Source organism: Aulonocara stuartgranti (genome assembly GCF_965226115.1).
Source record: "Aulonocara stuartgranti genome assembly, chromosome: 20".
In the NCBI taxonomy this organism is placed as follows: domain Eukaryota; kingdom Metazoa; phylum Chordata; class Actinopteri; order Cichliformes; family Cichlidae; genus Aulonocara; species Aulonocara stuartgranti.
Genome location: NC_138956.1, coordinates 25,224,166 through 25,239,842, shown reverse-complemented (window position 1 = coordinate 25,239,842; position 15,677 = coordinate 25,224,166). Strand labels below are relative to the sequence as shown.

Below are 15,677 nucleotides of genomic sequence, written 5' to 3'. Positions count from 1 at the left end.
TGTTCTTGTAATGACCACAGTCAGTCTTATTCGTTCTCATACATTTTGGTCTATTTATTTACTAATTTCAGCAAGCATAATGCCTAGGAAAGAGAGGCTGAGAAAGGAGAAAATAAAAGTCAAATTGCATTTAACCTGTGCGATTTTTTTATTATACAAAGAAAAGGTTTTCCACATATGCAAAAAGTGCCCTTTTTTCCCCCTGGAGCACTTGCCCCCCAAAATGTCTGTGCACGCCACTGATGAGGATACTTGGCAACCATCCTAACATTTCACTCAGTTTTAAATAAATAGTCTGCCACCACCAAGCCAGTGATTTTAAATGTTTAATAAAAGAGTTTACATAAAGTATCTGGGATATTCTGTTGAGTCGTGTAATTCTTCTGTTACTGTTAGCAAGAGCATCCAGTAATAGGTAGCAGAAATTCAGTAGTACTGACTGCTAAATATCTGGTATTATACCAGCCATACATTCCACAGACACATAAGTGTCTGAAAAGACAGCAAGATCAATTAATGATGACAATAACAACTTGTAACAGAGCTTTACAACGGCTTTTTGAAATAAATAAATATATAATTCTCAATGGCCTCTGTTGTTTCAGGATTGCTCTTGTTTGTTACACGCATACACCGTTATGTTCTCAATAACCTCTTGATGAACATAAAAAGACAATATTACGTCCCCACTGTCTCAACACAGAATAACATTTCAGCAACATTTCAAATGTGGTCCCGTCTCCTTTGCTCACTGCATTATAAAAACATGTTTTTCATCAGGCTGCGGTGATATGATAGAAACTAGAGTCTGTAGTTTCACCTGAGCATTTTTTTTAAAAAAGAATATTGCTTCAAGTGATCACATTCGAGACTGATGAAACATCCCCAATCCTGACAGCAATACTAACCATAAACTAGGCCCTTTGCGAGCCACATCTTTTTAAGTATATATTTATTATTTCTGAGTGTTTCCTACATGACGAAAGCAATGAGCCCCTATGCTGTACTAGTCATCAACATGATTATTCTTTGTTCAAAACAAAATTCTTTTTATGCGCCGCCGATTAATTTTGGTGAACCAGCATGCTTGTGAGTTTTGAAGGCATTAATCATTGAGCTCATAATGTGACGTGAACAGGGGAAAGTGGGCGAAGCTGAAAACATTTAAACCAGGATATGCATCAGTGGAGCTGCCTCCCCAAATTTGTCAAGTGTGTCTCCAATTTAGAGAAAGAGAAGGGGAGATCCAGTTTCAAACATGTCAGAGAATTAACACAATTTCCAATTAAGGCTTTTATTTCCCTAATGAGAGGGAGGGACTAATAGAGACTCAGAGGCAGATCAGCAGATGATGGATTGGACCCCTGTGGGGAAAGGCTAGAAAAGCTTTGCACTTCATCTCTTTGGCAACTGAAGTTGACTCCTCTACAAAAAATGACTTGTAGCTAGTACCTTGATTTATGGATCTAATGTTTTGGGGATGTATTTTCCTTTAGGTAACTGTGAAATTTTTTAAGTATTTCACTGTTCTAAATACCAGAGGAAACACTATAAATGATCAAACTTGCGTTTCTTGTCAAGAGGAGTTTGTGTTTTAACTCGCTGTTACTAAAGACTCCAGCAGATCTCTAAAGGCTGGAAATTCTGACAGCTATATTTGAGGAGCTCCGGCTACAGCCTGAGAGTTGATTGAAGTGCGCTAGTTAGACAGACTTCCCCATAGAAGCAGCAGCACCAGAAGGCCTCAGGTCTGTTTATTGAATTACATGGGGGGGTCTGATGATTGGCATAGCATTTGGCCTGCAGAGAAAATGACTGTGAGAAAGCAAAAAAAAAAAAAAACATCAGGTGGCTTCGCCCACATGGTGATCTAATGGAGGTGAGGAAAAGCAACAGTGCTCCAAAACTCAAACACATGATCAAACTAATTCCTGCTCAGCCTTAAAAAACAGCCTCAGTATAGATATTTAAACTATGATTTTAGGTTCCTCAATAGCATATTATCCCCTGTGTTCAACTTAAGATAAATGCAGTTTTAGTTATAAAACAGACTCATTACTGAGATCATTTATCAAACTAAAGCTTCTTCAGTATTTCAGATAATTAATACTGAATGTCGTTGAGTCCTCACAAAATAAGGAATTAAGAAAGAACACTTTCAGCTCCAGGACTTTATGATTAATGAACTAACGCAAACATGATGATAATCATTGTTTGTTGCGCAGTCATATAAATTGGGGGCTTACGTATGTTATCAGGAAGATTATCACACTGTGCTAGCTTTTTTTCTGTTGGCCGGGATCTGGTTATGCAGTTTGCTTCTACCTGCTACACACAGCTGCTGCTGTTTACGCCTCCTCCTGCCCAACCTCCTGCCCCGTATTCTGGTTTCTTATTAATCATACATTCTCTGGTATTCTGTGCCTTCTGCATTATGTATATGCCATATCTCAGTGAATGTGTCTGCTGTTCTGTTACCCTGTGCATTTTCTACTGTCTGAATGCAGAGTGGAACATCCTTTTTGTTCCATCAAATATAAAGCCATTTGTAACTACAAATGGCCCACTCTTCTTCGATGCAAGTGTTTCTAAATTATTGAATCCTTGTGCTTGTTGACAAAGGACATAGTGAAATGTAAAATCAAGAATAATGAAATGGAAGGAGAACAAATAATAGACATTTACATTTCGTTAACCAATCAGTATGCAGTTTGCATTGAAAACTATAAGCGGAAAAGGGGCGTGTATTTCCTGGATTAGCCACATAATAATCATTTTCAAACATGAAAAGGAAGCAGCTGCATGGACACATACACACATGTGCTCAAAATATCCTCCCTGCCTTTGAAGATCATTTCTAACAAGAATGGATGAAGTTTTCATTTCAAACTACACTCTGACTGCCTTCTAAAGACAAATGCGCTTACAGAATGCTTCACATATTTACGTCTGCTGACTGACTACAAAGTGGGATCAGATTCATATTTAATGTTTTTCTGGACTTTATACAGTAAGTACATCCTTACTGCTTCCACAGGAATCACGAAAATGTTTGTAACAAACTTATAAGGCACTAAAATCACCTCACTTAACTGAACACAGACATTTTAAAGAAGCTAACGACGGCAAAAAAGATAAAGATAAAGCTACCCAGAGCTCAGAGCCATCCAGTAGCCAGCAGCAGCGATTATTTTTTAAGGTATTTGTCTTCTGTATTATTAAACAAAGACAAGCAATACATCATATAGTATGGCCAATACTATATTACATTAATTTTAAACTGTTCTTTCCTGGAAGACAGACCTCTGTTATGATGACATGAGGTGATGCATGAATTGATGACTGACATTTTTATTTAACTTCTTCAATCACAACAGTATATTTGAACATACACAATAGTTTATTTTTAGCTTACAAACATCTGAGCATAAAGTGCTGACAAGGAACCCTGGTGTAAACATTAAAATGAAAGTCAGTACAATGTGCAGATTGCAGAAATATACATAAAAAAAATCAGTGGCTTTACCACACTCAGTTTTTCGACATCTGTGAACTACTAGACAGTCATTCAATTAAAAAATAATATTAAATAAATAAAACTAATAAATAAAAAATACACACATCTTACTGATCTCTGCAGTCAGTAACATTACACATAAAGTGCAAACATAATAGCAATTGTATAAACACACACACAAACACGCCTTTAAAGTTTAAAGGCGTGAAATTGGACGGTCTAGCCTTCTGATTAGCGTCACCGCTGTCTCGGTGGAGTTTAATAAACTCGGCCGTCTGCTTCTTGCTATCTAAAATATAACCAGACACTGGTGTAAATTCTCGACTGTCTCATACTTCTGTTTAATAAGTTTTCTGTTTGACGTTTAGTCAGCTGTGTGAAAACCAAGGAGGAACCCACCCGGGGGATTAATAAAGTTTTATTTTATCTAATCTAATAACTTTAATCTCAGCCAAACCGATTTACTCACGAACAAACAAAACACTGAAAAAAGCCCAACAATAACATTTTTAGGTTGTCTAAGTGACTTATATATTACGTTTAACCCGAGCAGCGAAACTCCGCGGTGATCTGAAAATGATGTGCCGGGAGTTGTGCCGTTCTCGGCCGCATCAGTAACCCTCGAGCTCCCGGCTAGCTGTCGAGCTGGTGGGTAGCAGACGCCTCTGAAAACGTCGAAGCACTTTTGCAAATATGGGATATCTTGATACACCGAGCAGATATTTGATGTTTACACAACTACTTTCTCGCCTGAAAATATGTTAAAAGTTTATTTTGTGACCCAGAAAGATTAGTATGAGTAATTTTAAAACTTAGTAGCGGCCGCCATTGCTGGAAACTGGCTATGAATTCTGGGATATGGTAGTAATTTGGACAGCCTTCGGCGCGTCGCTGTGACGTAATCGGTCTACAAATGCGGCCTCAGGAGGATGCAGCCCATGAATTGTATAATATAATCGCAGTATAATCGCAGCCTTTGCGGTTAGAAAATTGCACTTGATCATGTCGCGATATTATCGCAAATGCGATATATCGTTCAGCCCTAGTCTGCTGGGGCGGCAGCATCTCTGCTGGGGACAGGAAGAGACTGAACAGGGTGATCCGAAGGGCCAGCTCTGTTCTAGGATGCCCTCTGGACCCAGTGGAGGTGGTGAGTGACAGGAGAACGGCGGCTAAGCTGTCATCCCTGTTGGACAACATCTCCCACCCCATGCAGCAGACTGTGACAGCACTGAGCAGCTCCTTCAGTGGGAGACTGCGGCACCCACGGTGTGGGACGGAGAGATTTCGCAGGTCTTTCCTCCCCACTGCTGTCAGACTCCATAATAAAGACTTTAACTGATCAAGCACACACATCCATACATATGCAATAATACCAAGTGCAATAATCCTTTCTGTCATCGTTGTATTTTTACTCAGTTGTATATAGTATTTGTATTTGTATTCTATTTTTATCTTATTGTATATTTATTTTATTTTATTCTACTGTATATAGTATTTTATTTTATTCTATTCTGTACAGTTGTGTACTGTATTTATTCTTATTGTATTCTAATTTTTGCCTCATAACTTTTGCACTGTCCACTTCCTGCTGTGACAAAACAAATTTCCCACGTGTGGGACTAATAAAGGTTATCTTATCTTATCTTATCTTAGTCCTTGCCTTTAAATATATCCTCCTCTCCTGTACTGCCTGTCTTGCTATATCTTTCTCAGTCTCAGTGTGAAGTTCTCTTTCTTTTCTCTCTCTGTGAAATACAACAGATAGACCTGTAGCTAACAACACACAGTGTTACAAACTCCACACAAACAGTTTGTGTGTTTTGCTGATAATTATTTAAGCTGATGGAAATGTTGCATTTGAAATTATCTGACACTTAAAAAAAAACATCATTCCCTTCTTTCTTCTTCCTCTTTTTTAACAATAGCTAGATGCTGAAGTACCGCAAACATAACTTAAGGGCACCTGAACTACTTTAACCCCTGAGTATAAATACTATAAAATATACCATTAAACATAAAGCAGAGCCAGTTTTGAACATGTAAGGAGTAGAAAGTACAGATATTTGTTTACAAATGTAAGGAGTAAAAGTAGAAAGTTAAGTAAAGTACAGATACCTGAAAATTCTACTTACGTACAGTAACAAAGTATTTGTGCTTTGTTACCTTACTTTCTTCCCACCTCTGGTGACCACTGGTGAGCATTCAGTTGTGTGTTGATACAATCCCAAGGAGGAAAGACATCAAGAAGTATTGTAGAGAGAATTCTTGTAGAGAAGCAATCCTATCAATCTGGGAAGGGTTTTGAGGCCGTTTCCAAACAGTTTGAAGTCCATCACTCTACAGTGAGAAAGATTATTCACAGGTGAAAAATGATAATATAGATAAGTGCCAGTCTTCCCCAGAGTGGACTAACCAGCAAATTCACCTCAAGGTCAGACAGTGCAAGGCTCAGAGAAGTCGCAAAAAACCCAATTTCACATCTCAGACTCCTCAGACCTCAGTTAGCTTTTTAAATATTAAAGTTCATGACAGTACGATTTAAAAAAAAAAAAAAAGGTTCCACAAGCTTCCACAAAAGGTTGCCAGGAGCAAAAAAAAGAGAGAGAGAAAGAAAAAAAAGGAAGGGGCAACAATTTAGCTCACAAGCAGGTTACCATTGTTACGTTTCGGTGTTGTCAGTGTTTTGTTTTTGCGTGACTGTCATGTGTTTCCTGTTTTATTTTGAAGGTCTGTTGTTATCTTAGTGTGTTCAGTTTACGTTTCCTTGTCTCGTCAGGTCTAATTTGCCCCAGCTGTGTTTCCCTCCTGTGGTCCATTCCCTGATTGCTCCTTCTATGTATTTAAGCCCTGTGTGTCAGTTGGTCATGGTCGCGATCTCCCCCCGTGTTGTAAATAGTTTGGTGTTTTGTTGTAAATAAATAGTCTGTTGTAAATAGCTGTGAATGGGTTTGTTAATATTTTCGTTTGAGACACCTTCGTTTTGGGATTTTGGTGGAGAGCTTTAGTTTTTTTCTCGTGTGTTTTTTTTTCTTATTTCTATTTTCATACATTGCACGCCAGTTGCCTAGGCCGGGGTGTAACATATGGGGGCTCGTCCGGGATTGCCTTTGCTGGGGGGTCCGAGGACCGCCCCAGCCTTTGTCGTCTGCTGGAGGGTCCGTGGGACCGCTCCAGCCTTCATTCGCCTTCGCTGGAGGGTCGGTGGGACCGCTCCAGCTTTCATTCGCCTTCGCTGGAGGGTCCGAGGGACCGCTCCGGCCTTCATTCGCCTTCGCTGGAGGGTCCGAGGGACCGCTCCGGCCTTCATCCGCCTTCGCTGGAGGGTCCGAGGGACCGCTCCAGCCTTCGTCGTCTGCTGGAGGGTCCGTGGGACCGCTCCAGCCTTCATCGTCGTCGCTGGAGGGTCAGTGGGACCGCTCCAGCCTTCATCAACTTCGTCAGCCTTCATCTGCCTTCGCTGGAGGGTCCGAGGGACCGCTCCAGCCTTCGTCGTCTGCTGGAGGGTCCGTGGGACCGCTCCAGCCTCCACCAGCCTTCATCCGCTTTTGATCAAACATTTCACTTGGGGTTACATGTTTGATTTTTGGGTGGGGGGAAATGTTACGTTTCGGTGTTGTCAGTGTTTTGTTTTTGCGTGACTGTCATGTGTTTCCTGTTTTATTTTGAAGGTCTGTTGTTATCTTAGTGTGTTCAGTTTACGTTTCCTTGTCTCGTCAGGTCTAATTTGCCCCAGCTGTGTTTCCCTCCTGTTAGGTATTTTGATACCATAGTAGCATTTACAGGATATTGTTTTATACAGGAAAACTGTTACTCAATAAGGCCCAACTACTAGTTGTTTTTCTCTTTCTCTGTGACCCAAGAATTAATGTGTAGGACTCACAAGCTGGTACCCCAAGGTCGAAAACACCACAGAGATGAGACCACTTCCTTACTCCCATCCTCCCTTTTTCTTTATCTCCTGGAAAAGGCTCGTTAAAGGCTAGGTGGTTTGTTTCAGAATTCACTAATGAAAGAACTCTGTATTTTATGTCTAGGAGTGTATTTTGCTGGGATGATCATAAATTGTAGCTGAGCTGATAAACTACACACAGGATACTTCTTTGTTCACAAGGCAGGAAGACGTTTCCTTATTTGGTCTGTACCGGTTTGAACTGGGAAAGCTGACACACGAACCTTTTTTTTCATCTATATAAACTGCTGTGTATCAAATAAACCTTTGAGTCGATTGGGAAGACAACCTGAAGCAGTCTGTGTTTCCTTGTTCTCCCAAGCTGCTCCCGACGTCGTAACTAACCCAGCTGAATGGCATACCTGAGTGTTACTTTAAATAATTAGGAATCTTAGAAGGAAAGGACAGAACTCTGCTTATCGCTCACGCCACGGAGGAAACCCGGGAAGGCAATTTCCTTCAATTTTGGTGTCAGAAGTGGGATCCTGACAGAAGGTAAATATGTGTCTTTCATATTTATATAGAGACCATATTATACCTCTCTCAGTGATCGATCCATAAAAAAACGGGATATGCTGACGAAGTTTCACTTAGTGATCCAGAGAGATACACTGACTGACTTCCTCAGTCCCCGAATCCATAAAAAAACGGGATATGCTGACGAAGTTTCACTTAGTGATCCAGAGAGATACACTGACTGACTTCCTCAGTCCCCGAATAAAGTAAATTAACCCTTGTGTGGTGTTGGTGGACACAGGAAGTTGCCTGTTGTCTTGAATATTTTAATTTTGTTTAAAAAATAATAATAATAATAATTAATTGTTTAATTAAACGTACGTTAAAAAGTGAGAAGTTGCTCACTCAGAAAAAGTGACACAGAAAGTTGCCTGTTGTCTTAAATACTTCTCGTTAAGTGAGAAGTTGCTCATCAAAGAGTGACACAGGGAGTTGCCTGTTATCTTGAAACGTACGTTAAAAAGTGAGAAGTTGCTCACTCACAGAAAGCTAGTAAATAATTAAATTTAATTTTGTTGAAAAAAAAAAAAACGAAAGAAAACTGAAAACGGGTCTCACAGACCCGATTACCATACAAGGGTTAAAAGCAGTAAATTAAAAGCAGAAAGACACAGGAAGTTGCCTGTTGTTTTACGAGAAGTTGCTCGTTAAGCGAGAAGTTGCTCGCTAAGTGAGAGTTGCTCACACAAACAAAAAATTGCTAGCAATAAATTTAAAGTGACCTCAGCTGTGCCGCAGCGAAAATACTAACATAAATCCTCCTAGCGTGTAAACCCCTCTGGAAATCACTGAACATGAGTCAGAATTATTCAAAGACCACAGACAGGTCCGATAAAAAATCTAAAGTACCTGTAAAACCAAAAATTAATAAAATACAAAATAAAGTCTCAAATAACGGCTCAGTATAACTCCCATTTCCGGTTACGTGTAACCTACGTCCGCGAATCGGTGAAGACGTCCATGATCACGTATCCAGAACATGCGGGAGTGCTTATGTGACTGACTTTGTTTACAACTTAAGAAGTTCAATGCATTCTAATTTATTTCCGGAGCCTTATCCCGAACGATTATCGCCAGAAAACAGGTCAGTAGAAATGTTGAATATCATTTGTGATAAGAAAAGTAGTCTGCTTAAAAAGTCCTGTAGAAAATATATGATAGAATGCCGCGACGTGATGCATCAAATGTTACCGCTATGGACAAAAGGAGGGTAAATAATGACAAAGTCGCCGATTTCTTTAAGAATCTAAAGAAATTCCTGCTAACAATGTCCAGAGACAAAATTGACTTAAATGCAGTAACTATGTGTAAACAGAAGCCTGATGAATCTATCCTAGTATTCATAAAACGCTTTATGCACTGTTGGACAAGCTAGAGGTGCAAATTTAGCTCAGTTTTCCAGCAGCCGCAGACACCCAGAGCAAAAATGAATTTGTGTATTTAATTTAACATAAAGGGTGAAATGTTTGCTGACACTGATAACAGCTTATGTTTTCTCTGCCCTATGTACCGACATGATGGAGAAGGAACATCCTCTGTGTCAGCTGGACCCTCAGCAGAGAATGAACTCAACATCCTTTTTGTCCGGTACTCTATGTCACACACTGTGCCAAAAAAAAACGTGTACAGACGCCACTAACAGGTAATCCCATGACTGGGAGCCACACTTTTGTTTCTCTCACACTGTTCAACAACATGATAACTGCTCACACAAGTGAAGGTCAAACAGTGATTTTGTTACATAACTCAGACATAGGTTACGAAATATGTCGTCACATAGATCTAACCTACCCTATCCACTGTACTATTTCTGCACTTACGTTGCCAGCTGAATACCAGAATATGACATTGTGGTCAAAAAGTGAGAATGATATAGGATTTATTGACTGCATACCTTATCACGCACAGCTAAAAAACAAAAAGCAAGTATATGTCAGGCAATGTCCCCTTTCCACGGAAAAAGCCGCAGCCCTAGATGTCATGATAGGAGATTTATTGACTACAGGAGCAATAAAGCCCACACTCCTGTCAATCCTGTGCCAAAGCCTAACAAACCTGGCGTATGGCGTTTCATACAAGACTTAAGGCAAATTAATGCAGTCAACATTCCTCTGCCACCTCTCGTTTCAGATGTTCACAGCATATTGACATGCATTGCATACACATTTTACCGTGGTGGATTTATGCTCCGCTCCTTTTTCTCATGAAGACACACAGCCGTTATTTGCATTCACACATAGAAATAAGCAGTACACTTGGACTCGTTTGCCCCAAGGCATGATAGACAGCTCTGCTGCTTTCTCAATGGTGCTTCACTCCTCCAGGGCCGCACCCTGATCCACATGTGGATGACCTCCTCCTCTGTGCTGAAAGTGAAAAACTATGTCAAACTGCTACACACATGCTTCTCCAGCACCTCCAAAAGACTGGCCACAAAGCATATGCAAAGAAAATGCAGTACTGTCAGACTTCTGTTCAATATTTGGGATTCACACTGTCTCACGGAAAACGTTCCATGACTGCAGACAGGGTCAAAGCTGTGACCTCCGTCCCTCGTCCCACTACACAGAAGGACATGTTGTCCTTCCTGGGCATGGTGAACTATTGCAGACAGTGGATACCAGACTGTTCTTTTCATGACCACATTCTGCGTGAATGCTGCAAAAAAGACAAGCCTCCTCGAATACTGTGATCCACAGAAATGACTGTCTCTTTCAATGCATTAAAGGGAGTGCTGACCTCCGCCACTCAAAGGTGCTGCCTGAATTGTTCAGGAATGCCGGCCTGCCTGAGGGCAGTAGCAGCTTGCTCTATCATGATAAGGGACTGCGAGAAGCTTACACTCTCACATGACACTATTCTACACACCAATCACCAGGTCACGACCATTCTAGCAAACATAACTACACAACATATGCAAATCTCACCATAAAAGCGAGCAGCACACCCAATTCGCCAGCACATTTATTGATCCTATGCTGTGTTCTTCTGACCGACAGGATGGCTCAGACAGGCTTGACGTTCATGACTGCATGACACGTATACAGGAATCCACAGCACCACGTCCAGATTTAGAGCAAACACCTATCTCAGACTCAGCCACGGTTTATGTGGACGGGTCCTGTTCAAGGCCGAATGACAACTCATTTCTTTGTGGCTATTCAGTGGTAACAGTGCCTGACATCATACTAGAGGCTCACTCATTACCATTTCACTCAGCACAAAAAGCAGAGCTCATGGCTTTAATACGCGCCTGTGAGCTACATTTGGATAAGCATGTGACAATTTACGCACACAGCCGCTATGCATTTGGCGTTGTACATGACTTTGGCACATTGTGGAGACAGAGAGGATTTAGATCTGCTGATGGAAAATAAATTGCTAAATTGTGATTTTGTTCAAAGACTTTTTCAGGCTATACAGCTGCCATCGGCCGTTGCAGTTGTAAAAAACGAAAGGACACAGTACAGCTGACACAGACGAAGCAACAGGTAATGCTTTAGCAGACGTGACAGCCAAGGCTGCAGCTGCATCACAGCTCCCACCTCCGCAGGAAGTATTATCTGTGCCCCTACAGCTGCCACTTAAACTCCCAGACTATTTAGGAACAAATGTTGATTTAAAATTCATACAAGAGCAAGCCTCTGCATGTGATTACACCTATTGGGAGAATAATGACTGTACCTTAGATGACGGAGATGGCTTATACAAAATCTTAAGGGTTTGATTGCCCTCCCATATTCCCTGATGCCAGTCCTTGCCCGACATTTTCACTGTGTGAGTCATGTCGGACAAAGAGGGGTAATAGGGGCAATAAAATCAAGATTTGTAATTGAGAAAACATCACATGCAATAAAAAGCATATTAGCAACCTGTCTAACATGTGCGCGAACTAATGTAGGTAGCTCAAAAGCAGAACATCAGCATTTACCACAACCAGATTTTCCATTTCATACATTACAAATTGATTTTACACATATGCCAGCGCAAGGAAGCATCAAGTACTTACTGGTAATAGTGGATCAATTTAGTAAATGGGTAGAAGCTTATCCAACCTCAAAAGAAACTGCAGAAGTAGTCTGTCAAAAGTTGAGCAATGAAATAATACCCAGATTCGGAATACCTCACCAGATTAACAGTGATAGAGGATCTTCATTCACATTAGAAGTAATTCAAAAGTGTGCTAAAACTTTAATGACCTGGGTCAAATTACTTCCTCAAGTCCTCTGTGAGATTGGAATGACTCAATCTGCAGTAACCAAATTATTTCCATTTGAAATAAGACTATTTCCAAGACCATGGTCAGCTTCCAGAGGGGCACCGCTAGTAGAAGGTGATGTATATTGCATTGTCCACTGATGTTCACAACCTGATAGAAAAACTGAATAATAACTATCAGAAAGTTTGTCTCTCTCAGCCTTTCCCCTCCACAGTTCCACCAGTGGAGACAAGGAGACGCATGTTGGAGAAGCCACTAAAACCAAGGACACTCTGGGAGGCCGCGTTTTCCAGCCCCCAGGCTTTACTGGCAGTGACGAAGAACCAGCATCCTCACAGACGGACAACCTCAGTGGATTCATGCCAGCAGGGTTAAGACCAGCCCAATCGGACCATCTCAGGCGTCGGATCAAGCAGATGACATCTCCGGCGAGCCAGCGCCCGGAACTAGAGCAAATAAACACACACGGGTAGATGACATCTCCGGCGAGCCAGCGCCCGGATCCAGTGCACACACGCAATCACTGATTAACACACAACGTCTGAAAGAACAACAACAAGGTACTCAAACATCCAGCAGGAACAGAAAGCCAAAAGTACCACATGATGTCTAACCTGATAAAGCTAGACTCATTTCATCCTGATAATGGAGAGAATGAAATGCCCATTGTCATCATACGACGCTTATTCAATGTCTCTCGAACCTGGGACCAGGCCAGGAGACGACTGAAGAACTGTCTTTTTTATATATTTAGGTTATTAATCATATCTATCGCATTAACCTTAGGATTTCTCTTTGCTATTTTGTATTGTAGACTGCAACCATGTTCACATTTCTGCAGGTCATATTTTGCTGACTATACCTCATGCTCCATTTTGCAAGACACCTACTTAATGCACTCCTCACGCTCCCTAAAATCAGTAAATAGCAACATAGACGCCACTAATAAACCATCTTATGCACCCTCTAGAACAGGAGCTAACGCCTGGTATGAAAATGCCAGAACAGCCGCTCGTGATTTAGGAAACAGTAACTGTTATGTCTGTTCAAAGGCTAATCCAGAACAGGTAATAGTAGGATACCCCATATCCGGTTTCCCCCTCACTGAGGGACTAGAGAAAATCAGCGGAAATAATGCTCTCTTTAAAGACGCTTTACAGTTGACTCTGAGCCCTCTCGACTGCCTACTTAGACACACACACACACCAACTAACCCTGAGACTCCATTAGGCGAATTATTGAAGTTATCTAATGACACCGCAGGGACCTGCGCCCCAATGAAACGCCCTAAGAATAGGTTAAAGCCCTCACTGCCCTTAGGGCAGATCCCTCTCCATTTTAATACTAGTATGATATGTCTGCGCAGACTAAAGTTAACTGGCCCAGACACACACATAGATTATACAAAGGATAACTATACATTCTTCTCTGACTCCCCAGGTGCACGCTGTAATGAGACATGGCTAGCTGTCTCTGTGGCTGAAGTTGTATCATATCTGGAGGAACACACACACAGTTCAAGTTCGAGCAGAGAATCGATCATTGTTCCCCCAGAGGGTGTCTTAAATGACACTGACTGGGGGGAGTTAGTTAAATCACACATGGTCACGCGCCTGACCAGACCAATCCCACATGCTTATTGGTTGTGCAATAATACCCTTAGATTAGCTTTACCTGTTAATTGGACCGGTACCTGTGGTCTAGTAACCGTTGATGTATGCTGTACTTTCATTCCCAATAATACCGCTCCTAACGGTTCATTCACACAAGCTATGAATAAACTTGAAGCATTGCAGATAGAACTAATTGCCAATACAGGTCACGGTCAGTGGCTACATAAGTGGCTACAGGACACGTTTGGAAGATGGAAGGAACTAATTGTAGCCTTTGTAACCGTTGCAGCATGTTTTTGATGATTATTGTCTGTTGTGTGGTACCCTGTGTACGTTCAATGATAACCCGTATAGCTACCAGTACAGCCACTTCAATGTATTTGCAATTAGCACAAATTGATCCTGAGGATGTGTCAGATGTTACCAATGATGTTCCTGATGTGTATATTGAACATTAGGTTGTGAACTATTACATTTTATGATTTGCTTTTTATATTATGTTATTACATTTGTGATTTTTCCTTTCTATTTGAGTTATTATTTTTAAAAAAATAATAAAAGAGGGGAACTGTTAGGTATTTTGATACCATAGTAGCATTTACAGGATATTGTTTTATACAGGAAAACTGTTACTCAATAAGGCCCAACTACTAGTTGTTTTTCTCTTTCTCTGTGACCCAAGAATTAATGTGTAGGACTCACAAGCTGGTACCCCAAGGTCGAAAACACCACAGAGATGAGACCACTTCCTTACTCCCATCCTCCCTTTTTCTTTATCTCCTGGAAAAGGCTCGTTAAAGGCTAGGTGGTTTGTTTCAGAATTCACTAATGAAAGAACTCTGTATTTTATGTCTAGGAGTGTATTTTGCTGGGATGATCATAAATTGTAGCTGAGCTGATAAACTACACACAGGATACTTCTTTGTTCACAAGGCAGGAAGACGTTTCCTTATTTGGTCTGTACCGGTTTGAACTGGGAAAGCTGACACACGAACCTTTTTTTTCATCTATATAAACTGCTGTGTATCAAATAAACCTTTGAGTCGATTGGGAAGACAACCTGAAGCAGTCTGTGTTTCCTTGTTCTCCCAAGCTGCTCCCGACGTCGTAACTAACCCAGCTGAATGGCATACCTGAGTGTTACTTTAAATAATTAGGAATCTTAGAAGGAAAGGACAGAACTCTGCTTATCGCTCACGCCACGGAGGAAACCCGGGAAGGCAATTTCCTTCACCTCCTGTGGTCCATTCCCTGATTGCTCCTTCTATGTATTTAAGCCCTGTGTGTCAGTTGGTCATGGTCGCGATCTCCCCCCGTGTTGTAAATAGTTTGGTGTTTTGTTGTAAATAAATAGTCTGTTGTAAATAGCTGTGAATGGGTTTGTTAATATTTTCGTTTGAGACACCTTCGTTTTGGGATTTTGGTGGAGAGCTTTAGTTTTTTTTCTCGTGTGTTTTTTTTCTTATTTCTATTTTCATACGTTGCACGCCGGTTGCCTAGGCCGGGGTGTAACACCATATGTCGCAAGGCTGAATCCAGTGGCTCAGGTTCAATTCTGATCTGATCTTTTGCTGCACGTCTTCCCCCACACTCTCGCTCCGTGCTTTCCTTTCTCTCTTTACTCTGCCATCTAATGAGCTCCAGAAATGCATTAAAAAACATAGCAGTATAGCTTAGGTTTGCTAAGTTGATTAAAGCACAAGAACAAGTTCCTTTGGATACAAGATCAAAGTAGAAATATTTGTTAATAATTCACAGTGCCATGTTTGACACAAACACCTTATGTCAAGTGTGAAGCACGGTGGTGGAGGGGTGACGTTTTGGGCTTGTGGATCCACAGGTCCTTGCTGCACCTTGCAG

The 15,677-nt window shown here is 41.1% G+C and overlaps 1 long non-coding RNA gene across 1 annotated transcript; it reads right to left on the bottom strand.

Annotated features, from left to right (window-relative positions):
- Nucleotides 1-7,975: 7,975 nt before the first annotated feature.
- LOC309696936 lies at nucleotides 7,976-15,046 on the bottom strand. Its single transcript, XR_014273705.1, has 2 exons — nucleotides 8,357-15,046; nucleotides 7,976-8,234 (listed from the first exon to the last, which is right to left on the bottom strand). It is a non-coding gene; the product is annotated as an uncharacterized lncRNA (long non-coding RNA).
- Between the last annotated feature and the right edge of the window lie 631 nt (nucleotides 15,047-15,677).